Source organism: Pseudophryne corroboree, chromosome 6 (genome assembly GCF_028390025.1).
Source record: "Pseudophryne corroboree isolate aPseCor3 chromosome 6, aPseCor3.hap2, whole genome shotgun sequence".
In the NCBI taxonomy this organism is placed as follows: Eukaryota; Metazoa; Chordata; class Amphibia; order Anura; family Myobatrachidae; genus Pseudophryne; species Pseudophryne corroboree.
This window is the reverse complement of record NC_086449.1, coordinates 691,015,088-691,043,017: the sequence shown is the minus strand read 5'-3', so window position 1 is coordinate 691,043,017 and position 27,930 is coordinate 691,015,088.

Below are 27,930 nucleotides of genomic sequence, written 5' to 3'. Positions count from 1 at the left end.
AATATATAAAAATGAAATGTACTGTATGTTTGTTGTTCATTCATGGCCAAACCCTTAAATCGGTTAATTTAACAATTGGCATAAGAATAGTTAAGAGGCCGCATTAGAACATAGTGACAGGACATATGTGTTTTCCCATACTGTAGCTCCCACTCACATTCACCATTCATGTTTTTTAGGTTCTGGTGTACCAACTCCAACGCGCATGCACAACTTGGATTGGAACCCACCACGCTGAGCACATAATAGGGAGATCTTTAGTGCTGCCAGTCATGGGGGCATTCAAATTGAAACAGTACTTATTAGAGAGATACAAAGCTCAAGTAAAAGTATCAGAGATATACGAAGCTTTACTTAAAAATATATATATAGTGTGGCAGAGACAGCATAGTCCCACATGAGGTCAATGTGAAACATCAAGATTTTCCAGGTTTAGAACAGCAGCAGCAGCAGCAGCAGAACTGAAGAATATAGTCCAGGTTTTCCTCAATCAGTTGTTAGCCAGTAACTAGGCTAATTAATTACCAGCACTTGTCATCTGCCTTGAAGTATGTGTTGGATGTAGGCAGAGCCGTAACTACCTGTGTGCCAGGTGTGCCTGGCACACAGCGCAGTCGCCCTGAGGGCGCAACGGCCAGCATTCTATGTCAGCGGCATGTAATGAGTCAAATTGACTGTGCTGTGTGCGCCGCGCTGGAGGAGAAGAGGATAGGAGCAGCTCCGGAGGCAGGGGAGAAGGAGGAGGGAGCGGGACTGGAGCCGCAGCAGCGCTATGTAATTGGTAGCGGCGCTGCTGCAGCTGTCCCTCTCTATCCGCATTGGCTGGCCGGAGCTGCTGTAAATGCTGGGATGCGCTTCCCTCATCCCAGCATTCACAGTGGCGGCGGCCAGCCAATACAGAATTAGAGGGACAGCTGCAGCGGTGCCACCACTAATTACACTGCGCTGCTGCGGCTCTCAAGTCCCCCTCCCTTCTCCTCCTTCTCCCCTGCCCAGGATCTGCTTGACTGACTACATGCACCGAGGAGCCTGACTGCCTGATCCAGTGGGGAGAGATGGAAAGTATCTATCTGTCTGTCTGTCTGTCTATCTATCTGTCTGTTTTTCTATCTATTCTGTCTGCCGTAATGTGTAAAAAGGGGACACTGTCTGCCGTACTGTGTAAAAAGGGTACGCTGTCTGCCGTAATGTGTAAAAAGGGAACATTGTCTGCCGTAATGTGTAAAAAGGGGACGCTGTCTGCCATAATGTGTAAAAAGGGGACACTGTCTGCCGTAATGTGTAAAAAGGGGGACGCTGTCTGCCATAATGTGTAAAAAGGGGGACGCTTTCTGCTGTAATGTGTAAAAGGGGGATTGGCTGTCGTACTGTGTAAAAAGGGGGACTGTCTGCCGTAATGTCTAAAAGGGGCTCTACCTGGTGTAGTGGCGCTACTGTTCGGCATAATTTGAATAATGGAAACTACTGTGCACCGTAGTATGAATTGGTATTATTTTTGTGGCCACACCCCTTCCCCATGAAGCCACGCCCTTATATTTTTTGCGTGCTCCTGCGGCGCTCACTGCCCCAATTTTTCATGGGGGTGCCAATGCCGTTTCTGGCACACAGCGCTAAAATGCCTAGTTGCGGTACTGGATGTAGGGACAAATTGCTTCAGATGCTGGACCAGCAAGCTGGACAATAGGCCCGGGAGGGGGGGGGGGGGGGGGGAATAGGAGGCCATATGTATGTATTATGTATGTCTGTAAATTATGAACTGTTTGATATAACCTGTGAACACCTTGCCTACGGCCTGTGAACTGCCATATTGTACGGCTGCGCTGCTGGAAGTTTACCTGATGCTGTGCACCTGAGTGAGAAAATAAAGAATACAGCTTGTACTTTATCCAGTGTTTGTGATCCTTTTCACAAGATACAAATACACATTTTTCAGACAATATACTGCACAGCAGTAAAAGTATGAAATTGTTTACCACAGAGTAGTTGCATGCAGTAAAAGCCACAATATTTGTAGCTTATTCAGCTTCTTTGGTCAGAATGTGTAGAAGTCTGCTACAATAAACACGTCATTATCAGTTTCAGCAGCCATGGACATGACTAGCTGGCTTTCAACCACTCAGCAGGTCACTGATTGCTGGCCTACCACTAATCAGAATTCTCAACAGAACCGAACTGGTCTCAGCCTCAGGCTAGAGAGATGACATACAGTAACTACACTGTCTCAGGTATTGCTACTAACCTCAAGCATGGATGACACATACAGAGAATCAGCCGATTATAAATAAGCATGCTAAGTGCACTTCTCCAGTACCTGCGTATCTCCAGTGCCTACATAGATGCTCCTGTCCTTCAACAACTATACTGTCCAGTATAATTTGCTTCTAATATTGGGGGTCATTCCGAGTTGTTCGCTCGTTATTTTTTTCTCGCAACGGAGCGATTAGTCGCTAATGCGCATGCGCAATGCCCGCAGTGCGACTGCGCCAAGTAAATTTGCTATGCAGTTAGGTATTTTACTCACGGCATTACGAGGTTTTTTCTTCGTTCTGGTGATCGTAATGTGATTGACAGGAAGTGGGTGTTTCTGGGCGGAAACTGGCCGTTTTATGGGTGTGTGCGAAAAAACGCTACAGTTTCTGGGAAAAACGCGGGAGTGGCTGGAGAAACGGGGGAGTGTCTGGGCGAACGCTGGGTATGTTTGTGACGTCAAACCAGGAACGACAAGCACTGAACTGATCGCAGATGCCGAGTAAGTGTGGAGCTACTCAGAAACTGCTAAGAAGTGTCTATTCGCAATTCTGCTAATCTTTCGTTTGCAATTTTGATAAGCTAAGATTCACTCCCAGTAGGCGGTGGCTTAGCGTGTGCAAAGCTGCTAAAAGCAGCTTGCGAGCGAACAACTCGGAATGAGGGCCCTTGTTTCAACTCCGGTGTTCGGTCTTCTCGACAACAGCACATAGGGGGTAATTCCAAGTTGATCGCAGCAGGATTTTTGATAGCAATTGGGCAAAACCATGTGCACTGCAAGGGAGGCAGATATAACATGTGTAGAGAGATTTAGATTTGGGTGGGTTATTTTGTTTCTGTGCAGGGTAAATACTGGCTGCTTTAATTTTACACTGCAATTTAGATTTCAGATTGAACTCACCACACCCAAATCTAACTCTCTCTGCACATGTTATATCTGCCCCCCCTGCAGTGCACATGGTTTTGCCCAACTGCTAAAAAATTTCCTGCTGCGATCAACTTGAAATTACCCCCATAGATCCCCCCCATTTCCATCAGTGGTGTTTCCAGGCAGAATCCTCACCCCAGCTAAGTACTGTACTTACTTATCTATTTATTTTTTTCTGACCATTATGAGTTTTCCATTTTTTAAAGGTAACAGACAAATATGTAGAGTAAAAATATACAAATGTATAAACAAATAGTAATACAGCCTGACGTGTGCATTTACAGGGGAATCATTTGAACTTGCAGGTAATTGAATCAGTCAGCAGCCTGTCTGGACAAACATACAGTAGTTTCTCTTCTCACAGCCTGCCCCATCCTCGGCTCAATAGTCATGCAAGCTTGGTGTTCCACACATTCGCTGACTGCTCCTCTAGTATAGAGCATTGGTAAAGGTGAACATGAGCACTGCAGTACTCCTGTCATCCAATCCTGCAGTGATAAAACAGCTGCCATAGGCAGAGCCGTAGCTAGATGTTGTAGAATCTTGGTTGAAAGACACTCCCTGCATAATACATGTAATGGTCTGCTCACTCCCATCACCCCTTATATAATATGTTTAATGATACCCCCTCATTCGCACCCCTTGTATATATATTTACTGGTCTCTCCCTCACCAACCCCCACCCCCACAATAATATATTTATTGATCCCCCTCACCCTACCCTTATTTATGTTAATGATCTTCTCTCCTTACTCACCCAAACCCCTTATATGTTTAATGATTTTCACCCCCACTCCCACCCTTTATCCTATGTAATAAAAGGCTAACGCTGGTCCTCACTTCTATGGGTGGAATTAAAGTGTTTTCAGCACCGCCTGGCAGCCACTAGATGGCACCAACAGAGCAAAGTGTTGCGCACCAACAGAGCAAAGTGTTGCTCCTTTCTGGCACGCACAACTGACAGCACTGACATTACTATTATATTGTTCCATCATTAAAACGGGCTGGTGACTAGTATAATATAGTATACTTTATCTATATAAATAATTATTTTCTACACCCTGTATCTATACAGCTTTACTCACTGACTAAAGTAAGCTGGGTTCAGCTCAGGTCTCCCAGCATCTTTACTGTCAGTTAGTTCCAGGTTCCTGTTCCTTGTAGTCTTCTTGGAGGATGAGTCATGACATCTCATATCCCTGTGAAGTAAGGGAGCAAGTGGGAGCAGAGACAGACAAGTGGTGGACACTCACGTAGTTATAGCATAGGGCGTTCAGCACCTGTATGCCACCATTTAGGCAGAGTAGCAAGGCTGAGCTGGGGCAAACAGCACCCTGGGTGACAGTACCGGCTACATGGCTTCATTACAGCCCTGGTCATAGGTTTAAGTGATATTATACACAGACTAGATTAGCGGTAAGCAGTCAGCATGGTCAGCGGCTAGATACAAATGGGCCAATGTTGAAGCACTTAGGTAATTGGGTCCCAAATTTTTATGAATCACAAAGTATCAGCATTATCTCTTAGCAATCCTAGGGCAGAAGTTCCTGAAAAAAATCATTAAATGAAGTAAATTGTGCTTGCCTGTCATCCATGGGCAGAGGCGTATCTAGGGTAGGGCGAGTGGGGCACGTGCCCTGGGCGCCTTGGCAGGCCCAGGAGAGGGGGGCGCCGCCGGCGTCCAGGGCATCATGCCCCACTCGCCCCCGTCAACCCTAAATGTGAGGGGAGGAGAGCGAAGCGTCTCTCCCTCCCCTCACCGCCGCTGCCAGCAGCACTGCTGTGTCCGGTCTCCGGCGCTAGCCAATCAGAGCTTGCGGACCGGCTCCTGATTGGCTGCCAGTTCGCGAGCTCTGATTGGCTAGCGAACCGGCGCCAGACAGCCGCCGGAGACCTGGAGCAGTGAGGGGAAGGAGAGGCGCTGCGCTGCGCTCTCCTCCCCTCACATAACAACAAGCCAGCGGCCGGTGAGTGATGGGGCGGGGTCCGGCGGCACGGGGGGGTCCGGCAGCATGGGGGGGTCCAGCGGCACGGGGGGTCCGGCGGCACGGGGGGGCAAGTATCTGGCACCAAGTGGGGCCTGGCACTGTGGGGCATGTATCTGGCACTGTGGGGCAATGTAACTGGCACTGTGGGGCAATGTATCTGGCACTGTGGGGCAATGTAACTGGCACTGAGTGGGGCATGTATCTGGCACTGAGTGGGGCATGTATCTGGCACTGTGGGGCAATGTATCCGGCACTGTGGGGCAATGTATCCGGCACCGTGGGGCATGTATCCGGCACTGTGGGGCAATGTAACTGGCACTGTGGGGCATGTATCCGGCACTGTGGGGCAATGTAACTGGCACTGTGGGCCATTTTCAGTGGCCACACCCCTTCTGGAGCGTAGCCACACCCCTTCTGGTGTGTGGCCACTCCCATTTTTCCTCAGCGCGCGATTTCGGCGCGCGCACATGCTTCTTTTTCTGTCGTTTTTTTTTGGGGGGGGCGCCATTTTCCATCTTGCCCTGGGCTCCGAAAACCCTAGTTACGCCTCTGTCCATGGGTTCAATTATATAGTGGTGGACAGGGTTGAACATTTGTTTGTCCATATATTTTATGATTGGCAGCCACCAGTACCGGTTTTATCTATCACTTTGACCATATGTAATTTGATTTGAACCTGGACCACAACCTGTGGCACCTCTGTAGGTGCCATTGCACCCAGGCTGGGTGAACCACTAACCTAAGCGCTTTATGAAAAAGCTATGAACAGACCAAACCCCAAATTATGTAGAATGAAGGGGGTTATGTACGTAATTAATTAATCATACCTTATTATGATGTTTCTGATCATCAAATTACAGTGACGCACTTTTAGAAATACCATAATGCCTCCAGAGGTTAAATATCTAACAATCCGTTTTTTTAAATGTCAACAAAGTAAAAATGTCTAACTTTTTTTTGTTACTATAATAATAATACTAAACATTCAGTGCTCAAAATACTAGATATTCTCCTTCATGATACTTTAGTCTTAATGTTCCAGAAAAGTTGTAGAGTCATTCAAATAAATCTATGGCAGAATATGATGGAAAACATAATAAAATCCGTCACATGGGGTCCAGAGGCAAGCAGCCCATAAATGCTGAGTTAGCTATATAGAAGTGTTACTACTGTTATATGACTTCAAAATAATCTAGTTTGAGTGTCTTGGTGTGAATAAGAATTTTCCTTTTATGTTTTTTATACATACCGATTTTTATTTTTTATTTTTTTTAAACATCATACAGATGTTTTTATGGATCTGTCACATATGTTTATCCAGAAGTGTTTCTTACTAATAATATTGATGTTATAAAGTGACCAGTGTAATAAGTAAAAAACAAAGGCTCAGCACCGGGGTGAGAAAAGCCTCTGGAGAGAAGGGGGTTAAAAGATCAAGTTGTTTGTCACATGTTTTCTAGATGCTTCAAATTAAATGTAAATTAAGTAATGCAAATAGACAGTGATAACTGTCAAGCCTTGGAGAGTGATAAAGATTTATCAAGCCTTGGAGAGTGATAAATTGCATAGTGATAAAGTACCAACCAGTGCCATAACTAGACTTTTTAGCGCTGTGTGCAAGTAACCGCAACTGCGCCCCCCCCTGTCATGTTTTGAAATGAATGCTACCTCTCCCCCCTCCCCATCCCTTCCTATAATTCACACACCGCTAGTTACGCCACTGCCAGAGCGACTAGACATTTTGGTGCCCTCTGCCAGAAAGAGAATTGCCCCCCCTCCGTTAGCCACATTACACTGCATGGTCACATTACACAGCACGGTAGCGTCCGCCAGTTACATTACACAGCACGGTTGCGTCCGCCAGTTACATTACACAGCACGGTAGCGTCCACCAGTTACATTACACCGCACGGTAGCGTCCGCCAGTTACATTACACCGCACGGTAGTGTCTGCCAGTTACATTACATGCACGGTAGCGTCCGCCAGTTACATTACACAGCACGGTAGTGTCCGCCAGTTACATTACACAGCACGGTAGTGTCCGCCAGTTACATTACACAGCACGGTAGCATCCGCCAGTTACATTACACCGCACGGTAGCATCCGCCAGTTACATTACACGCACGGTAGCGTCCGCCAGTTACATTACACAGCACGGTAGCGTCCACCAGTTACATTACACAGCACGGTAGCGCCTGCAGTCACATTACACCGCACGGTAGCGTCCACCAGTTACATTACACAGCACGGTAGCGTCCACCAGTTACATTACACAGCACGGTAGCGTCCACCAGTTACATTACACAGCACGGTAGCGTCTGCCAGTTACATTACACCGCACAGTAGTGTCCGCCAGTTACATTACATGCACAGTAGCGTCCGCCAGTTACATTACATGCACAGTAGCGTCCGCCAGTTACATTACACCGCACAGTAGTGTCCGCCAGTTACATTACACTGCACAGTAGCGTCTGCCAGTTACATTACACGCACGGTAGCGTCCGCCAGTTACATTACACGCACGGTATCGTCCGTAAGTTACATTACACCGCACGGTAGTGTCTGCCAGTTACATTACACCGCACGGTAGTGTCTGCCAGTTACATTACACCGCACGGTATCGTCCGCCAGTTACATTACACCGCACGGTAGTGTCTGCCAGTTACATTACACCGCACGGTAGTGTCTGCCAGTTACATTACACCGCACGGTAGTGTCTGCCAGTTACATTACACCGCACGGTAGTGTCTGCCAGTTACATTACACCGCACGGTAGTGTCTGCCAGTTACATTACATGCACAGTAGCGTCCGCCAGTTACATTACACCGCACGGTAGTGTCTGCCAGTTACATTACATGCACAGTAGCGTCCGCCAGTTACATTACATGCACAGTAGCGTCCGCCAGTTACATTACACCGCACAGTAGTGTCCGCCAGTTACATTACACCGCATGGTAGCGTCCGCCAGTTACATTACACCGCACGGTAGTGTCTGCCAGTTACATTACACCGCACGGTAGCGTCTGCCAGTTACATTACACGCACGGTAGCGTCCGCCAGTTACATTACACCGCACGGTATCGTCCGCCAGTTACATTACACCGCACGGTAGTGTCTGCCAGTTACATTACACCGCACGGTAGTGTCTGCCAGTTACATTACACCACACGGTAGTGTCTGCCAGTTACATTACACCGCACGGTAGTGTCTGCCAGTTACATTACATGCACAGTAGCGTCCGCCAGTTACATTACACCGCACAGTAGTGTCCGCCAGTTACATTACACCGCATGGTAGCGTCCGCCAGTTACATTACACCGCACGGTAGCGCCTGCAGTCACATTACACCGCACATTAGCGTCCATTAGTTACATTACACCGCACGGCAGCGTTCATTAGTCACATTACACCAGACAGTAATACTCCAAATATATATATATATATATAGTTTTATACCATAGCAGAAGAATATTTACACACAATCTTATGTATTCAATTTACAGGGGACATTACATAAATGTATATGCAGTTTTGGGGTTTGTTTTTTTTACAAAATCTCTGGACTAGTAGTTTATCTTTTTTTCTTTATTTTAGATAAACTACACAGTACAATAAGTCACCGAAAGTCCAGAATTTCCAAACACAAGAAAAGTATTTTTTAATGTTGTTTTACTGAAATAAGTAGTAACTAGCAGCACATACCTACAATATAAGGAGCACTTGCACGAGGGGTGGGAGGGACGGAGGGAGAGACTTCACTTGCTGTGATAAGCAGCAGCTGCAGCCGTCATCTCTCCTGTACCCGGAAGTCAGTGTACAGTGCAGGAGAGCAGGAGGAGGGGGGGGGCGGAGCAGAGCCCAGCAGCACACGGAGGACGGAGAGACTCTCACACACTGATTGCCCAGCGCTGCCTGCTCTGCCTGTGATCTATATTAGCAGCGCTGCCTCCGGCGGGGAAGGAGCCGGGCGCAGCGCTACTAATATACTGTACACTACAGCGGGCAGCGCAGCAGCTAATCAGTGTGGATGCTGAAGGTGCGCCCACAGCGCGATTGCGCTGTGTGCAATGCCCCCTCAGCACACACCTAGTTACGGCACTGGTACCAACCAATCAGCTCCTAACTGTCATTTTTTGGAGAGGTCAATAGGCAGATAGCAAATAATAACTAAGCCGTTAAAGAGGGCTGAAGACACAGTACAGGCACAATAGTCAGCCACTTGCCCAGCTGGTCATCATACGAACCACTCACTAGCACTGGCACCCCAGCCATACTTACCGACATTCTGGCTGCTCTCTGCGGGAGAGAGCAGCCAGGTCGGCAAAGCAGGCGGGCAGGGGAGTGCTGTGACATAAGGAGGGGGTGGACCGGAGGCGGGACGGGGCGGAGCAAGGGTGGGATGGGGGCAGGGTTACGGTGACGCCTCCTTTAAGCCACACACCCCGCTCTCTAATGCCGCGATCACTGGCATTACACTGCAAGGGGCGTGGCTATGATGACGCGATTCAGCAAGAATCGCGTCATCGACTGCCCGTACCGCCCACTTTACACACTAAGTGGGCAGACGGGTGGGGGGACCCCTCAAATCGGGAGACTTGCCTGCTCTTCTGGGGGGCCGGGAGGGTCACCCGATTTTCGGGAGCCTCCCGGCCATTCCGGGAGAGTAGGCAAGTATGACCCCAGCCGGACACAGTACAGGCACAATACTCAGCCATATAACAAAGGAAAATCTGTGTTTTAAACCTAAACTCATACACTATAAATACATATTAGTCAGATAGCTAAAGTATACTACAAAAGAGAAAACTGCAAAAGCACAGAATACACAGAATATAAATCAGGCTTGTTACCATTTAGTCTGCCTAACACCTAATGGTTTCCTTGTCTGAAGGCACTGAATGTAAAAAGCGGCTTACTGACGACATAAAGGGGAACCAGCCTTGGGTTGTGCATGTGGAAACTGTACATGGAAAAGATTGCACAACATTAGAAAATGGGGCTGACCTTCACATTGTGGTAACTCCAATTCTTCTTACTTGTTTGAAAACAGTAAGGCTGATTCTGAGTTGCAGGCAAGTTGGACGCAGACGCGCCACATTGCGTGTTTGGAAATATAAATGCGATTGGCGGAACTCAGAGTTGGCGGCATCTTTGTGGGTGCACTGCCCTATGCGTTCTTCAGCATGCATTTGCTGGAGACCTATCCTAAAGTGCTCACCTTCTTTCATCAACACACCGATGGATGCTTACCCTATATGTAAATGCCAGCAACATGGCGAGCGCAAAGAGTCCCTTTGCTGGCTTGCTACACTCGCCACACTGTGGGATCGTGGGTGTCGTGGACACAGTCCTGTAGTGCCGGCATTTCAGCTGGCGGCATTGCCGACTGGCGGGATTCTGTGTCGGTATCCTGACCGCCGGGATCCAGACAGCTAGCAAATTAAACGGATCCCCCTCCAGTGATCTCGGATTCCATTACATTTCGTTGCAAGTTTGGATCTGAACTGAGATAAAACAGCATTTTTAAGAAAGATGGAATCTTCTGTGATTTTAATTACAAATAATTTATACATGACGATCCAAAGCACGTGAGGTCCAAGCTTTTCTGGAAAATGAGTATTACCTGGTTATTAGATCTACACTCAGCAGGGAGAACTGAGTTGAATTCGAACTGCCCGTCTCTACTTCAGATGCAATGAGATTGCAATGGATTGGTCCAGTGTCGGACTGGGGCATGTAGGGCTCACCGGGGAATGCAGTGGTAGGGGCCCATGTTTAGGGGTGTGGTCAGTCTGCAGAGGGGGTGTGGCCTGCCACCTCATTGGTTTGACTAACCATTAGAGAGTGCAACGTCTGGGCCCCTTCATAAATATATACAGTAAATTCAGCTGCTGCATGCATGATAATGTACCAGATTAATAACAGCAATGCACTGTAGAAAATACACCATAGTCCAGTATTATGTAACATATGTATAATGTAGAATTCAAGTGCACAGTCTGGAACCTGATCCTTAGAGCAGGAGGTGGGCCCCCAGGCAGTGGGGCCCACCGGTGGTTTCCCCTGTACCCCTGTGGTTCGGTCCAAGCCTGGATAGGTTACAAAAGAGAGTAAAGGTCTTTGGTGCTTAATAACTGCTGCAGCATATGGTCATAAATTGTCTGTCTATTAATTTACCCTTACCCAGAATGCTCATTGTTATACATTTATTCTAATCAGAATGGGAAGATAATAAGAGGAATAGAGTCTAATTACTGGATTATTTTTATATTCTTTTAAGTGTTACTCAGGACATTACTCGTCTGAAAGATTTCCTGCAATTCTACATTGCTTCATTAAGCTGCATTTCCAGTTCAAAGATTTCTCATAAAACACAAATGAGGGTTAAAGCTTTCAAACGTTATAGTGTCTACAAAGTAATTTTGCACAGTATGTGTTCTGATGATCACAAATCCATTTGACAAGGATGGGCTGAAAGCAGGATCTTGACAAAGGTTATCAGTTCTCAGGCCCTTACACATAAGAAAGGAAACACAATTACCATACCAAGTAGGATGTTATGTGAGTAATAAAAAGCTGCCTCCTTCCACGATTCTGGATCCAATGTAATATTAAAGTGTCATTTAAGATTAAAAAGCTTTTGCTATAATTCCTCAACTCTCTCAAGGGCGTAAAGAGTTTGTGTTGTACTTGAAAGTATCAGACTTTCTGGCTTCAAATAGAAAACACAAATAATACCCCTTTTCCACTAGCTCAAAAAACACGGGTAAATGCACGGTGGCGCGCATTTACCCGTGTTTTTGGCAAGTGGAAAAGGGTAAACCCGGATCAAGTGACCCGTGAATCCTACCCGGCTATTTACCTGGGTAGGACACGGGAATGATCCGGGTAGGGTGTAGTGTAAACGGGAGCCGTGTCGATGCGACACGGCTCCCGTTTACACTGTATGGATGGGCGGCGCTGGGAGATCATGTGATCTCCCTGCGCCGCCCCTGCCGTGTAGCTAGAAGCGTCACCAACCCGGCATATGCCGGGTTGTGACTGCTAATGGGAAAGGGACCGAGCACGGGTCGCAGCAGGGGGCAGCTCCCGTGTCAGGCTCCCGGCTGCGACCCGTGCTCGTAGGTGTAAAAGGGGTATGAGTGTCCCAGGCTTTTCCAGTAGCGCTACACACAGACATATGGAGGAGATGGTAAACACTTATAAGTGTCCGAGGCTTTTCTAGCAGTGCTACACATAGACATATAGAGATGGTAAACACTGTAAGTGTCCGAGGCTTTTCCAGCAGTGCTACACACAGACATATGGAGATGGTAAACACCGTAAGTGTCCGAGGCTTTTCCAGCAGTGCTACACACAGACATATGGAGATGGTAAACACTGTAAGTGTCCGAGGCTTTTCTAGCAGTGCTACACACAGACATATGGAGATGGTAAACACTGTAAGTGTCCGAGGCTTTTCTAGCAGTGCTACACACAGACATATGGAGATGGTAAACACTGTAAGTGTCCGAGGCTTTTGCAGCAGCGCTACACACAGACATATGGAGATGGTAACCACAAATAAGTGTCCAAGACATTTCCAGCAGCTCTACACAACGTCCGGGACAAGTGAGCCAAGCAGTGTAGTGCCCTGCGAACGCAGCAAAACACCACTCAATCTACCAGAAACACTGGGCTGAGACTTTAACAGCACAAGAAGTAGTTAAATATGTACAAAGTCCCAGATGAAGCACAACGGAACTTACTGTGAAAAAAGCATTGTGTACAGATTCATACTCATTCACACACAGACGTACAAGTGTTAAACATCAAATTAATCAGTGCAGTCTTATTAAGCAGCAGCTGCAGCGTCAACCAGTGCCATAACAAAGACATTTTTGCGCTGTGTACAAGAAACCACATCGCCCCCTCCATAATAAAAATTGGGCCAGTGCGCACTGTAGGCATGAGAGTGGGAGCTTGGGAGCAATAGACGGCAGATGCTCTGCTGCAGACAGACCGCACAGGGGAGCGGGAGGAGTGGCCATCAGCGGACCACATGAGGGAATAGGCGGCCAGTTGGGGTGTCTGTAGATGGTGCCTCCACAGGGCAAATGAGCACACCTAGTTACGGCCCTGGTCGTTGTGGAGAGCAGTGAGTAAGGTTGAGTGCAGAGAAAAGTGAGGAAAGGTGTAGGGAGCAGTGAGGGTGAGGTTATCAAGAAGTGAGGGTGGGTGTAGGGAGCAGTGAGGGTAGGTAAGTGTAGGAAGCAGTGAGGAAGGATGTAGGGAGCAGTGAGTGAGGGAAGCAGAGAGAGTGGGTGTAGGGAGCAGTGAGGGTGAGTGTAGGGAGCAGTGAGTAAGGGAAGCAGAGAGAGTGGGTGTAGGAAGCAGTGAGGGTGAGTGTAGGGAGTAGTGAGTGAGGGAAGCAGAGAGAGTGGGTGTAGGGAGCAGCGAGGGTGATGGCTTCTTTGCGCTGGAGGCGGGCAGCGGCGGCGGGGGTGGGTGGTGGAGTGTGGGAGTCGAGAGTGTGTCAGTTACGCCTACAGTGCCTATGCGTTGTGGCAGCACACACTCAGCACACATGTAGTTACGGCCCTGGCGTCAACTACCTTGTTGCGAGTTGGGGGGGGGGGGGGGGGGCGCTACATACAAACATACATATATACATGTTTGCAATATATGTGCTGGCAGTGTATCCGGAGCAGCAGCAGCACTCTATATCACAGCCACCGCACAGAACCCGGTACTCGGCATTAGGCTTCACTCTCCTAAACCTGCCCCTAGCCTCTCATTGGCTAGTTACACAGGAGTCTGGGGGCGGGCTTAGGAGAGTGAAGCCTAATGCCGAGCTCTGTGCAGCTGTGATAAACACTGCCAGCACATATCTATAAAATGTGTCCCCCACCCCTAGTGCCCCCCACCCCTCTGCACTAGGTAATTGGCGCTGCAGCCCAGGTGCTGCAGCCACTGCTGTTAAGTAGTCTTGCCAACTATGAAGCACATTCAAACGAAATAAATGCTCGGCACAAGACTAGTCACATGGGAACTGGCACATTGTGAGGAGTTATATGAGAACACATCTGTGTATATACACTATATATATATATATATATATATATATATATATATATATACATATACTGTATATACAATAAGCCACAATTTCCTTGACTATGGGGTGAGGGGGAGTGACCAAAAGACCATGTATCTCATTGAATCTCATCGTATTTGCTCAACCTTCTCCCACAGACCCATGAATCATTGCATAAAGTCGTGAGGGGGTGGGGCTAGGATCGCGGGATGTAGTTTGTCAGCTGTCTGATACCCCTTTCAGACATATGACCCGGAAATTTCCCTGCTCAGACCCGGGTTTTTCACCTTTGAAAAATCCCAGGTTTTTGCTGGGACCCCCTTTCACACTACACCTGAGACCTGGGAAATTCCCAGGTCGACCCCTTTCAGTCATAAGCCTGGTCTGTCCTGACAGCCAGGGCAGACCAGGCTACTCTCATGTCACACACACACACATGCACGCACACACACACGCACACAGATGTAACACCCGTACAGTGCCAGATTAAGGTCCTCATGGGCCTGGAGCTGAAATTTATGAAGGGCCTACTGTGTGCCGCCGCAAAGGGTGTGGCCAGCATGGTGGGGGTGTGGCTACTGGTATGGGGGTGGGACCAGTGCTGTGTGTGTGTGCGCGCGACTTTGAAAAATTTTTAAACAGTTTTTAACTATCTGTCTATAAAAATAGTGCACTCACATACTGAGTGTCATAACGTGTATAAGTGGGTGATCTTCAGTATGCCGAATGTCGGGATCCCGGTGCACAGTATACCGGCGCCGGGATCCCGACACCCGGCATACCGACAGCTATTCTCCCTCGTGGGGGTCCACGACCCCCCTGGATGGAGAATAAATAGCGTGGCGCGCATAGCGCGCCACCGTGCCCGCAGTGTGGCGTGCGCAGCGAGCTTGCAAGGGGCTACTTTGCGCTCGCCACACCATCGGTATGCTGGCGGTCAGGTTCCCAGCGCCGGTATGCTGGTCGCCGGGAGCCCGGCCGCCGGCATACCATACTACACCCGTATAAGGAGTACTACAGTGAGTCGCAACGTGTATAAGGCACTCTACTGTGTGGCATTGTGTATAATGAGCACTACTGTGTGTGGCGTTACATGTATAAGGAGCACTACTGTGTGGCGTGTATAATGAGCACTACTGTGTGTGGCGTTACATGTATAAGTAGCACTACTGTGTGGCGTGTATAATGAGCACTACTGTGTGTGGCGTTACATGTATAAGGCATACTACTGTGTGGCATTATGTGTATAAGGGGCGCTGCTGTGTGGTGTTACGTGTATAAGAAGCACTGCTGAGTGGCTGGACATGTGTAAGAAGCATTGCTGTGTGACTTTACGTGTATAAATAGTGCTGCTGTGTGGGATTACAAGTATAAGGAGCGCTGCTGTGTGGTGTAAGGTTTGTAATTAGCGCTGCTGTATGGTGTAAGGTGTGTAAGGAGCACTACTGTGGGGCGTAAGGTGTGTAAGGAGTGCTGCTGTGTTGCGTAAGGTGTTTAAGGTGCACTGCTGTGTGGCGTAATGTGTAAAAAGAGCGCTGCTGTGTGGTGTAAGGTATATAATGAGCGCTGCTGTGTGGTGTAAGGTGAATAATGAGTGCTGCTGTATGGCGTAAAGTGTATAATGAGTGCTGCTGTGTGGTGTAAGGTGTAAAATGAGCGCTGCTGTGTGGTGTAAGGTGTATAATGAGTGCTGCTGTGTGGCGTAAAGTGTATAATGAGTGCTGCTGTGTGGTGTAAGGTGTACAATGAGTGCTGCTGTGTGGTGTAAGGTGTAAAATGAGTACTGCTGTGTAGTGTAAGGTGTATAATGAGCGAGGCTGTGTGGCGTAAGGTGTATGAGGAGCGCTGCTGTGTGGCGTAAGGTGTATAATGAGGGCTGCTGTGTAGTGTAAGGTGTATAATGAGTGCTGCTGTGTGGTGTAAGGTGTATAATGAGCGAGGCTGTGTGGCGTAAGGTGTATGAGGAGCGCTGCTGTGTGGCGTAAGGTGTATAATGAGGGCTGCTGTGTAGTGTAAGGTGTATAATGAGTGCTGCTGTGTGGTGTAAGGTGTATAATGAGCGAGGCTGTGTGGCGTAAGGTGTATGAGGAGCGCTGCTGTGTGGCGTAAGGTGTATAATGAGGGCTGCTGTGTAGTGTAAGGTGTATAATGAGTGCTGCTGTGTGGTGTAAGGTGTATAATGAGCGAGGCTGTGTGGCGTAAGGTGTATGAGGAGCGCTGCTGTGTGGCGTAAGGTGTATAATGAGGGCTGCTGTGTAGTGTAAGGTGTATAATGAGGGCTCCTGTGTAGTGTAAGGTGTATAATGAGGGCTGTTGTGTGGCTTCAGGTGTATAATGAGGGCTGCTGTGTAGTGTAAGGTGTATAATGAGGGCTGCTGTGTAGTGTAAGGTGTATAATGAGGGCTCCTGTGTAGTGTAAGGTGTATAATGAGGGCTGTTGTGTGGCTTCAGGTGTATAATGAGGGCTGCTGTGTAGTGTAAGGTGTATAATGAGGGCTGCTGTGTAGTGTAAGGTGTATAATGAGCGCTGCAGAGTTTTGGGTTATATAATATATTCTGTATATTACAATACCTGTCACTTGCAGATGGCGGCTCCAGTAATGCTATAAGAGGGGGCTCCGGGGTTTCTGACTTACTTGCACCGGACAGTGTGAGGGGGACACCCGGCCTTCCACGGCCGCCAATCACGGCACAGCCGCGGACGGCACGTCTGGCATCTAGAGGGAGCCGCGGCTGAGAAAAGAACAACGCGGGAGCCGTCAGAGCCGGGAATAGAGCAAGGGCTTCCTGGTAGGCTGGGGTCATAGTCCATGCTGCTCGGCGCGCAGCGGTGTAATGGTAGGGCCTGCCCTGTCCCCTCCCACTCATCCCCACTGCGGAGATACTGTCAGCAGCAGCAGAGCAGCGCTGGGTCCTAGTGCCGCTGGCTAGATCGTCTTGTCCTGCAGCCGCCAGTAAACAGAGGTGCTGGCGGGGTGGCTCTGCTCTGCAGCTGTGGTCACCACACCACAGCGTCACTGGCAATCTGCTGTAGCAGGAATTTTTTTTCCTGTTTACAGCAGCACAGCAGTATGCAGTTGCTGTGGGCCTATTTTGAAGGTGGGCCTGGAGCCGCTTTGTTAATCCGGCCCTGCACCCGTACATGTCTTACACATACCACACTCAAACACACACATACATGTGTAACCCTCCTTTATCTGTTATTTATTTATTACCAGTTATTTATATAGCGCACACATATTCCGCAGCACTTTACAGAGAAAATTTGCCCATTCATATCAGTCCCTGCCCCAGTGGAGCTTACAATCTATATTCCCTACCACATGTACAGACACATTCACGCTACGGTTAATTTTGTTGGGAGCCAATTAACCTGCCAGTATATTTTTGGGATTGTGGGAGGAAACCGGAGTACCCGGAGGAAACCCACGCAAGTACGGGGAGAATATACAAACTCCGCACAGTTAGGGCCATGCTGGGAATCGAACCCATGACCTCAGTGCTGTGAGGCAGTAATGCTAACCATTACACCATCCGTAATACACCATATATATTTGTTATCTAAATATATATATATGTGGGCTACTAATCTATGAAACGTGCCTCCACCCAGACCCAGTGTTTAATTAGGGCTTGCCTGGGTAAACCCTATCTAAGTAGTGTACCTTTCTGGTTAAGTGTTTTCTCCTTCTATTTGTGTAAACCTTTGCAATTTACCTCTTACCCGTTCTTCTTTTCTCTTTCAGGGCTTCAAGAAGTTTCAACCAACATCAATTGCGGTAAGTACATCAGTTGTAGTTTAATATAATTACTCTATACAATTTTATGTCAAAACATTTGGATTAGCCTCACATAAAATAGCCATTAACCTCATTACTACACTCCAACATATTCTTATAACTTCTATAAATACCCTTGAACAGTGTATTACAACAACTTTATAATGAGTTACCAGGGTACTATTTAACCTGGAAAATATGCGCAGTTGGGGCCTAATACAATAGTTGTAATCCAAATCGTATGCATGGTTATTTTTCTTTACTTTAAGTCTGAAATCCCTCTCTCCATGCTATTAATGTTGAATTATGTCTCCTTCCTCTGTCTGAAGTAGTTTAGATTATTTTGTATCCAGTGCTTGTACAATAATGATACTTCCAGATAAATTGTATCTTTACTAGACACAATGTAGCCTCCTTACTGCTAGCAACCCTCCAGTAGGAATGGAAAAACTCTGATATCTCCCTTGTTATTAATTACACATATATTTATATATATATATAGTCTTTAAATGTGTCCAGGGATTATTCCTTTAAGGCAGAGGTTCTCAAACTCGGTCCTCAGGACCCCACACGGTGCATGTTTTGCAGGTCTCCTCACAGAATCACAAGTGAAATAATTAGCTCCACCTGTGGATCTTTTAAAGTGTGTCAGTGAGTAATTAATACACCTGTGCACCTGCTGGGTTACCTGCAAAACATGCACTGTGTGGGGTCCTGAGGACCGAGTTTGAGAACCTCTGCTTTAAGGTAACCAATCTGTATTAATTAGTCTTGCTCTCCAGCTGGTGCAGTCTCATCACCATTATGTATATAAAATGTATATACGGTAATTACTATTTCCATTTCCTTAGCATATAGTGTCTTGCCCAGCTCCTGCTATTTTGTCTATTATTTTCTGTAGACTCTTTGTTGATCTATCTATTCAGGGCTGGTTGGGATACCACTGTACATATAACTGAAACTGTGCAAAATGTACAGATATTAGTTTTTTTTACTTGTAGATTTAAACCACCACCTGTGCTTTTAGCAGTACGTCTAATAATATACCCCTTGTCTATATCTCAGTTCATAGTCTCTAGTCTCTTAGGGGTTAAATCAGCGTTAGGTTAACTGTATCAAGTTTTCCCATAGGTGCGTGCAGTGGTGCTTTTAAACATTAATGCAGCACTTTTCTTCTTATAACAGCTGCCTGCATAGGATTTTCGTCATAACTCATATAATGCAGAAAATAATATACCCCTTTGTCTAAATCTCAGTTCATAGTCTCTAGGGGGTAATTCCAAGTTGATCGCAGCAGAATTTTTTTTAGCAGTTGGGCAAAACCATGTGCACTGCAGGGGGGGCAGATATAACATTTGCAGAAAGAGTTAGATTTGAGTGGGTTATAGTGTTTCTGTTTAGGGTAAATACTGGCTGCTTTATTGTTACACACTAAATTAGAGTGCAGATTGAACACACCACACCCAAATCTAACTCTCTCTGCACATGTTAAATCTGCCTCCCCTGTAGTGCACATGGTTTTGCCCAACTGCTAAAAAATTTCCTGCTGCGATCAACTTGGAATTACCCCCCTAGTCTCTTAGGGGTTAAATCAGAGTTATGACTTGAATGATGCTATATCTTTTACCATCTCTTGAGTATTAATATCTTTTCCCTTATCAAAGCTAATGTCAGACAGTGAGCATAAAATGTCATTATATTAAATAGTGCTCAAAGCGTGGCCCACATAATATTCCTTCTTACCGATATAGGTATATATAGCATTGGCCAGTCACTGGGCTTCAAATACAATATGCCCACTATAGTCCCAGTTAATTCCACTATAAGCTTATCAATAGCTGCCACAGATCTCTGTCATATGCTGCCTCATACTAATCAAAGCATAGTGTCTTATGCAGTCTGATGCGGAGTGTGGTGTAGGTATTTAGTTGTTTTCACTTACACCTTCCATGCTGCTCAGCGGCGTCTGTATGGTGCTCCCCCAACTCCTCCCTGAATGCTCTGATAGGCTTAATGGAACCGATCTGCCCCCGCTGCAGGCGGTACTCTGGTCTGCAACACCCCGTCTGGGCTTGACAGGAGGTGACCTCACTTCAGCCCCCTTTGGTTGCTATGGAGCTATTTACGCATCCCTTGGCCACCTTCAGCACAGGACACCCGGAGCAACTCCTGCCACCTCCAGTAGGCTCCCGTCAGTGGCGCCTCCATGCTCCTGTCACCAGCGCTTCTCGCTCCGCCTCCGCCCCTTGTTACAGGTAACCCCAGACAAGGTAGCGCTACCCAGCTCCAGCGGCACCGCTGTATGTCTACAGCATACAGCTCTTCAGCGGCGCACTGGAGAACTGAGCACACACCTTCGCCTCTGCCCCGCCACAAGTAAGCCCGGTGTGGGTAGCGCTACTCAGTCCCAACGGCACCGCTGTATGTTCACAGCATACAGCTCTTCAGCGGTGCGCTGGAGAACTGAGTGCGCACACTAACCGGGGGAACAGCAGACTGGCTTCCACTAGCGGGAGCGCCTTTTATATCCCTTGAACTACACGCTCGCGGACTCCCTCACTCATTTACCGGCTCGCGGGTCCTCTCCACTCTATACCCTCCTATACTACGAGCGCGCGGGTCCCTTTCCTCTGGACACAGCCCCCTCCTTCTGCACACGGCTCTATTTACTGGCACGGGGACCTCTCTTATAACAAAGGCAGCAGCATTTTAGCTTTAAGCGCCCTCCCTCTCTATTTTTCAATGTACACAAGAAATACATATCCCCTCCTTCTGAACCAACACAACCCCCCTTTCTAGTACATCCACAATTAAATATATTCATATATATTATTTCATATACATAGACAAGTGTATAATTATTTATATATATATATATATATATATATATATATGCGGAAAGTTGGTGGTGGTAAATGGCGCTAGACCCTTCTTAGGATGACTAATCCTTTTGTCTATGGTCAATTTCTTATGTCTAAAAATACACTCCCCCACTATTATATTTCGTGGGGTGGCAGCCCTTTTCTCCAGTGGTTAGCTGTTCAAGCCCACCAGTGGTAGATCTGGAAAACAAAAGGTGAGAATAGGCGCCTCCTAGTGTAATATTATATATATAGTGTGACCATCACCCTTGATAACACTCCTGAGGAAGTCCAGGCTATTGGCGTAGGACGAAACGCGTTGAGTGTTCAACTCGTATGGACGACTTAAAGCACAGATAAGCTGTTTTTAATTTATTATATGGTACGGGCAATGTTTTTACTGTCGGACTAGTTCCAAATAAATGTGTATTGTTTGTGTAAAAGGTATTACACTATTGGTCCTTTTTACTCTTTTTCCTGACCAAATGAGTAACAAGATAAAGGAAGATTAACAGGAGATCACTGAGATCACTGATGACGCCGTTCAAATTGTGACTTCATGCTATTCTGAAGGTGGTTGGAATTCCACCACACACGGTACAGTTCCACTCTACAGGGTGATATCAAGGGTGATGGTCACACTATATATATATAATATTACACTAGGAGGCGCCTATTCTCACCTTTTGTTTTCCATATATATATATATATATATATATATATATATATATATATATATCTTTATACATTAATTATATGAATAAATAATTCCATATTTGTATTTACACATTTATTAACTAAACCTAATATTAGGCTACACATGTAATATACACACACATGCCAAATTCACACACACACACACACACACACACACACACACACACACACACACACACACACACACACACACACACACTCACAACAGGCCGCCTCTCTGTTTTTAGGCTGCACTGGCTGCTTCAACTACTCACAGCAGCACAGACTACAGTAGCCGGCGCATGCCCCCTCTTCACTCCAGCCCCCTCCAAGCAGCCCCGCCCCTTCCACGAGTACACACGCCAATCAGGAGAGACCTGGGAGCAAATTCTCGGGTCACACCTTTCAGACCTTAGCCGGGTTGTCTACCTGGGTCTTTAGTCCCAGGAAAAACCCTGTTCATTGCAGGGTCAGACATGCCAAAATCCCGGGTTGATGCGCATTCATGTGCAAAAACCCGGGATTTTGGAGGATGTCTGAAAGGGGTATTAGCAAGAAAAAAAAATCCTTCCTGTACCTGTTCTACAAAATATCCCAGAGATCTCTAATATAATAGTTGTCACGATCCGGGTATCTGGACGCCATTTCTTACCTATCAGATGCCTCCTAAGGCTGGCTCAGCGCTCCAGGACCGGATCCCATCTGTTATCCTGATGTGCACATTCCCGCATCCTCTCCTGTCTCTCTGGACGCAGTCACAGTAACGCCTTATACATCTGGCATGGCGTCTCCCGCGGCCTCCGCCGCCGTCCCTGAGCTTCTGCATTCAGAGTGGCGATTGCGTCGGCCGCGGCCTCCGCTGTGTCCGCGTGGTCGGATGTGCATCTGTCAGCCTGGCGTCTCCTGTCTCCGGTGGCCGGCGCCGCCATTGCTGTTTTCCAGACCACATGGATTACAATCCAAACTTCCCTCCAAGTGTCTGCATGGGCGCAGCCATCTTGGATTCTGTCAGCTGATCATTCCTACCAATCCGTTGTCAGTATTATTAATTTGCATAATTGCCTAGCCAATGCCTTCCTTGCTGCAGGTATAAATAGGTTGTGCCTGAGCAAGGAAGGCGTCAGTGCTTTGGTTGTCAAACCTAGTTCCAGTTTGTCTCTCTTCTGTGAATGTCTTCCAGGTTCCAGCTCCTGTCTCCAGACTTCTGCTATAGAGACCCGCACCAGCATTCCATCTGCGGTGTAGCCTGACTCTCCGATCCATTCTGGACTCACCTGTTTCCAGCTACAACATCACCTGCTTCCAGCTTAGCTTCCAGCAGTGTACAGCTTCTCTTAAAGGGCCGGTGTCCTTTCTGCAGTTTACCACTCTCCACCGGTATTATTATTTCTCCGCTCTCAAATTCTACATTTCATCTACATTGCATCGCTCTCAAGCTTTATTTATTATTTAACTGGTTCCAGCCATTATCCACTCCGTGCCAACACCTGTCTGGTTCTAACCAGTACCCACAGCAGCATTTTATCTACAGCAGTCCAGCTTTCCCTGGAACACCAGCTGGTACGACCCTGGGCTTTCCTCATTGCTACAGTTGAGCCTGGTAAGGACTTTCCAACTTGCAGATAATAAGAACTGTCTCATACCACCAGAGCTCTGTGGCCCCTGCCACCCTGTAGTACCCAGGAACTGTATTATTATTTCTCTGCTGATTTTTATGTTACTTTTTACTGCTACTGTGATGCATGGAGTTTGTCATAAATAAATATCATTGACTTTTACTCAAGTTGTCGTGGTCACGCCTTCGGGCGGTTTCTCTTCATGTTACTTACATGTCCAGGGGTCTGATACAACCTCCCAGGTTCCGGTACATCTCAGCCCCTACAACTGAGGCTGCCTTCCGTCAGCTCAGGCCCTCAGTTGTGACAGTAAGCACTGACCAAATGAATCCAGCCGGAGACCAGGATCAAGCGGCCAGGCCGATGCAAGAACTGGCAGCCCGACTTGAACATCAGGAGGCTGCACAGGGCCACATCATCCGCTGTCTCCAGGATCTCTCTACTCGGCTGGATGGGATTCAGACAACTCTCCGTGGATCAGGCGCATCTGGGGCGTCAACCACAGTGACTCCAACTATAACCCCACCCACCTTACCCGTTTCTGCTCCACGTCTTCATCTTCCAACGCCAGCAAAATTTGACGGATCTCCAAGATTCTGCAGGGGATTTCTCAACCAGTGTGAGATTCAGTTTGAGCTACAACCTGGCAATTTTCCCAGTGACCGTACAAAAATTGCCTACATCATCTCACTTCTCAGTGGCTCAGCCCTTGACTGGGCATCACCGTTATGGGAGAGGTCCGACACCCTGCTATCTTCTTACACTGCATTCGTGTCAACATTCAGGCGCATCTTCGACGAGCTAGGTCGGGTAACTTCAGCTTCGTCTGAGATTCTCCGTTTACGCCAGGGATCACATACTGTAGGACAATATCTTATACAGTTCCAGATCCTGGCATCTGAACTGGCATGGAACGACGAGGCCCTGTATGCTGCATTCTGGCATGGTTTATCCGAGCGTATTAAAGATGAGTTAGCTACCAGAGACTTACCCTCCAAGTTAGATGAGCTAATCTCACTTTGTACAAAAGTTGACTTACGTTTCAGAGAGAGAGCAACTGAGCGTGGAAGATCATCTGCTCCAAAATCTTCTGCTCCTCCTCCTCGCCAACTGTCACCAACTAAAGATGAACCCATGCAAATTGGCCGTTCCCGTTTAACTCCTGCTGAGCGCCGAAGACGTCTCTCCGAGTCTCTCTGTCTTTATTGTGCAGCTCCGTCTCACACCATTAATGCCTGTCCCAAACGTCCGGGACTCCAAGTCCTAGCTCGTCAAGGAGAGGGCCGGCTAGGAGTAATGATCTCCTCTCCATCTCCTCAAGATTGTAATCTCCCAGTCTCGCTTCAAGTTGCTCAACGTTATCAGAACGTCATTGCCCTCCTGGATTCCGGAGCAGCTGGGAACTTTATTACCGAAGCCTATGTTAAACGGTGGTCCCTACCCACCGAGAGACTTCCTTCCTCCTTTTCCTTAACTGCCGTGGATGGCAGTAAAATTTTTGATACAGTTATTGCTCTAAGGACTCTACCAGTTCGTCTGAGAGTGGGAGTTCTTCATTCCGAACTTATTTCACTTTTAGTGATTCCAAGAGCCACACATCCTGTGGTCCTGGGCCTTCCATGGCTTCGTCTTCACAATCCTACAATTGATTGGACGACTACGCAAATCCTGGCATGGGGTCCCTCCTGTGCTGAGACATGTTTGTTTAAAGTGTTGCCTGTCTGTTCTTCCTCCCCCAGGTCGTCTGATGTTCCACCTCCTCCATATCAAGATTTCACGGATGTGTTCAGTAAAGCTTCTGCTGATATCCTTCCTCCTCATAGAGAATGGGACTGCCCGATTGATCTCGTTCCAGGGAAGGTTCCACCTCGAGGCCGAACTTATCCGTTGTCTCTGCCCGAGACGCATTCTATGGAGGAATACATTAAAGAGAACCTAGCAAAGGGGTTCATTCGACCTTCTTCTTCTCCAGCCGGCGCAGGCTTCTTTTTTGTAAAAAAGAAAGATGGTGGTCTGCGGCCGTGCATCGACTACAGAGGTTTGAACGACATTACCATTAAGAACCGCTATCCTTTACCCCTGATTACTGAGCTCTTTGACAGAGTTAGCGGAGCTACCATCTTTACAAAGCTGGACTTGCGAGGTGCATACAATCTCATCCGGATCCGTGAGGGTGACGAGTGGAAGACCGCATTTAACACCCGTGACGGACATTATGAGTACCTCGTCATGCCCTTCGGATTGAGCAATGCTCCAGCTGTCTTCCAGCATTTCGTCAATGAGATCTTCAGAGACATTCTATACCGTCATGTCGTGGTCTATCTAGACGATATCCTCATTTTTGCCAACAATTTAGAGGAACATCGTTTTTGGGTAAAGGAGGTTCTGTCCCGTCTCCGTGTCAATCATCTCTATTGCAAATTAGAGAAATGCGTCTTTGAAGTCAAGTCCATTCCGTTTCTAGGGTACATTGTGTCCGGTTCCGGACTAGAGATGGATCCTGAGAAACTACAAGCAATCCAGAATTGGCCGGTACCCTTAACCCTCAAAGGGGTCCAGAGGTTCTTAGGGTTCGCCAATTATTACCGAAAGTTTATACGAGACTTTTCCACCATTGTGGCGCCTATTACTGCTTTCACCAAGAAGGGTGCTAACCCGTCCAAGTGGTCTGAAGAAGCCATGCAAGCTTTTCATCTTTTTTAAAACAGAGGTTCATCTCTGCGCCTGTCCTGAAACAGCCTGACATCGACTCTCCTTTCATCCTAGAGGTGGATGCCTCCTCCGTTGGAGTAGGAGCGGTGTTATCTCAGAGGGCTAAAGATGGCCATTTACATCCTTGCAGTTTCTTCTCACGGAAGTTCTCCCCAGCGGAGCGCAACTATGCCATTGGTGACCAGGAGTTGCTAGCCATCAAGCTCGCTCTAGAGGAGTGGAGATATCTGTTGGAGGGAGCTTCTCATTCAATCACCATCCTTACAGACCACAAGAACCTTCTATATCTGAAAGGCGCACAATGTCTCAACCCTCGTCAGGCCAGATGGGCACTTTTCTTTTCCAGGTTCGACTTTAAACTCCAGTTCTGTCCGGGCTCTCAGAATCGCAAGGCCGATGCCCTTTCCCGCTCATGGGAGCAAGAAAATGAGTCAGAGTCTTCAGACAAGCATCCTATTATAAATCCGTTGGCATTCTCCACGGTAGGGATGGACTCTACGCCCCCATCAGGGAAAAGTTTTGTGAAGCCGACACTAAGGAAGAAGCTCATGCATTGGGCCCATGCTTCCCGCTTTGCCGGACATACAGGTATCCAAAAAACCCTGGAGTTTATCTCTAGGTCTTATTGGTGGCCAACTCTGAAAAAGGACGTTTTGGAGTTTATTGCATCTTGCCCAAAGTGTGCTCAACATAAAGTATCCCGCCAGTCGCCTGCGGGGCAACTGGTTCCACTATCTGTTCCCCGTCGACCATGGACCCATTTGTCGATGGATTTTATTACAGATTTGCCCATGTGCAACAAGTTTAATACCATCTGGGTGGTAGTTGACCGGTTCACCAAGATGGCACACTTCATTCCTCTCACCGGTCTTCCGTCAGCTTCCAAGTTGGCTCAAGTATTCATACAAGAGATCTTTCGACTCCACGGTCTTCCAGAAGAAATTATCTCAGATCGAGGAGTTCAATTCACAGCCAAATTCTGGCGAAGTTTATGTCAAGCCCTCCAAGTCAAGCTAAAGTTTTCCACGGCTTACCATCCTCAGACCAATGGTCAAACTGAGAGGGTGAATCAGGACTTGGAGTCCTTCCTCCGCATCTATGTGTTCTCCTCTCAAGATGACTGGGTTCAATTACTTCCCTGGGCCGAGTTCTGTCATAACAACCAGTATCATTCTTCATCTTCTTCAACACCATTCTTCACCAACTTTGGATTCCACCCTAAAGTCCCTGAGTTCCAACCGCTTCCAGCAACTTCTGTTCCCGCAGTGGATATCACCTTGCATCAGTTTGCCAATATCTGGAAGAGCGTACGATCAGCTCTGCTCAAGGCATCGTTCAGGTACAAGAAGTTTGCGGATAAGAAGCGTCGAGCAGTTCCTGCTCTCAAGGTGGGTGATCGTGTATGGTTATCCACGAAGAATTTGAGGTTAAGAGTTCCCAGTATGAAGTTTGCACCTCGCTACATCGGTCCTTTTAAAATTGATCAAGTCATCAATCCTGTTGCTTACAGACTCCAGTTGCCTCCCTTCTTAAAGATACCCAGGACATTCCATGTTTCCCTGTTGAAACCGCTAATCTTAAATCGGTTTCATTCCTCACTTCCTCCAACTCCGAAAGTCCAAACTCAACGAGGCGTTGAGTATGAAGTGGCCAAGATCCTGGACTCACGTCACCGTTACGGTCAACTTCAGTATCTTATTGACTGGAAGGGTTATGGCCCTGAGGAACGTTCATGGACCAATGCTTCTGATGTCCATGCTCCTGCCTAGGTCCGGAGATTCCATTCCAAGTTTCCTCAAAAGCCAAAGAAGTGTCCTGGGGCCACTCCTAAAGGGGGGGGTGCTGTCACGATCCGGGTATCTGGACGCCATTTCTTACCTATCAGATGCCTCCTAAGGCTGGCTCAGCGCTCCAGGACCAGATCCCATCTGTTATCCTGATGTGCACATTCCCGCATCCTCTCCTGTCTCTCTGGACGCAGTCACAGTAACGCCTTATACATCTGGCATGGCGTCTCCCGCGGCC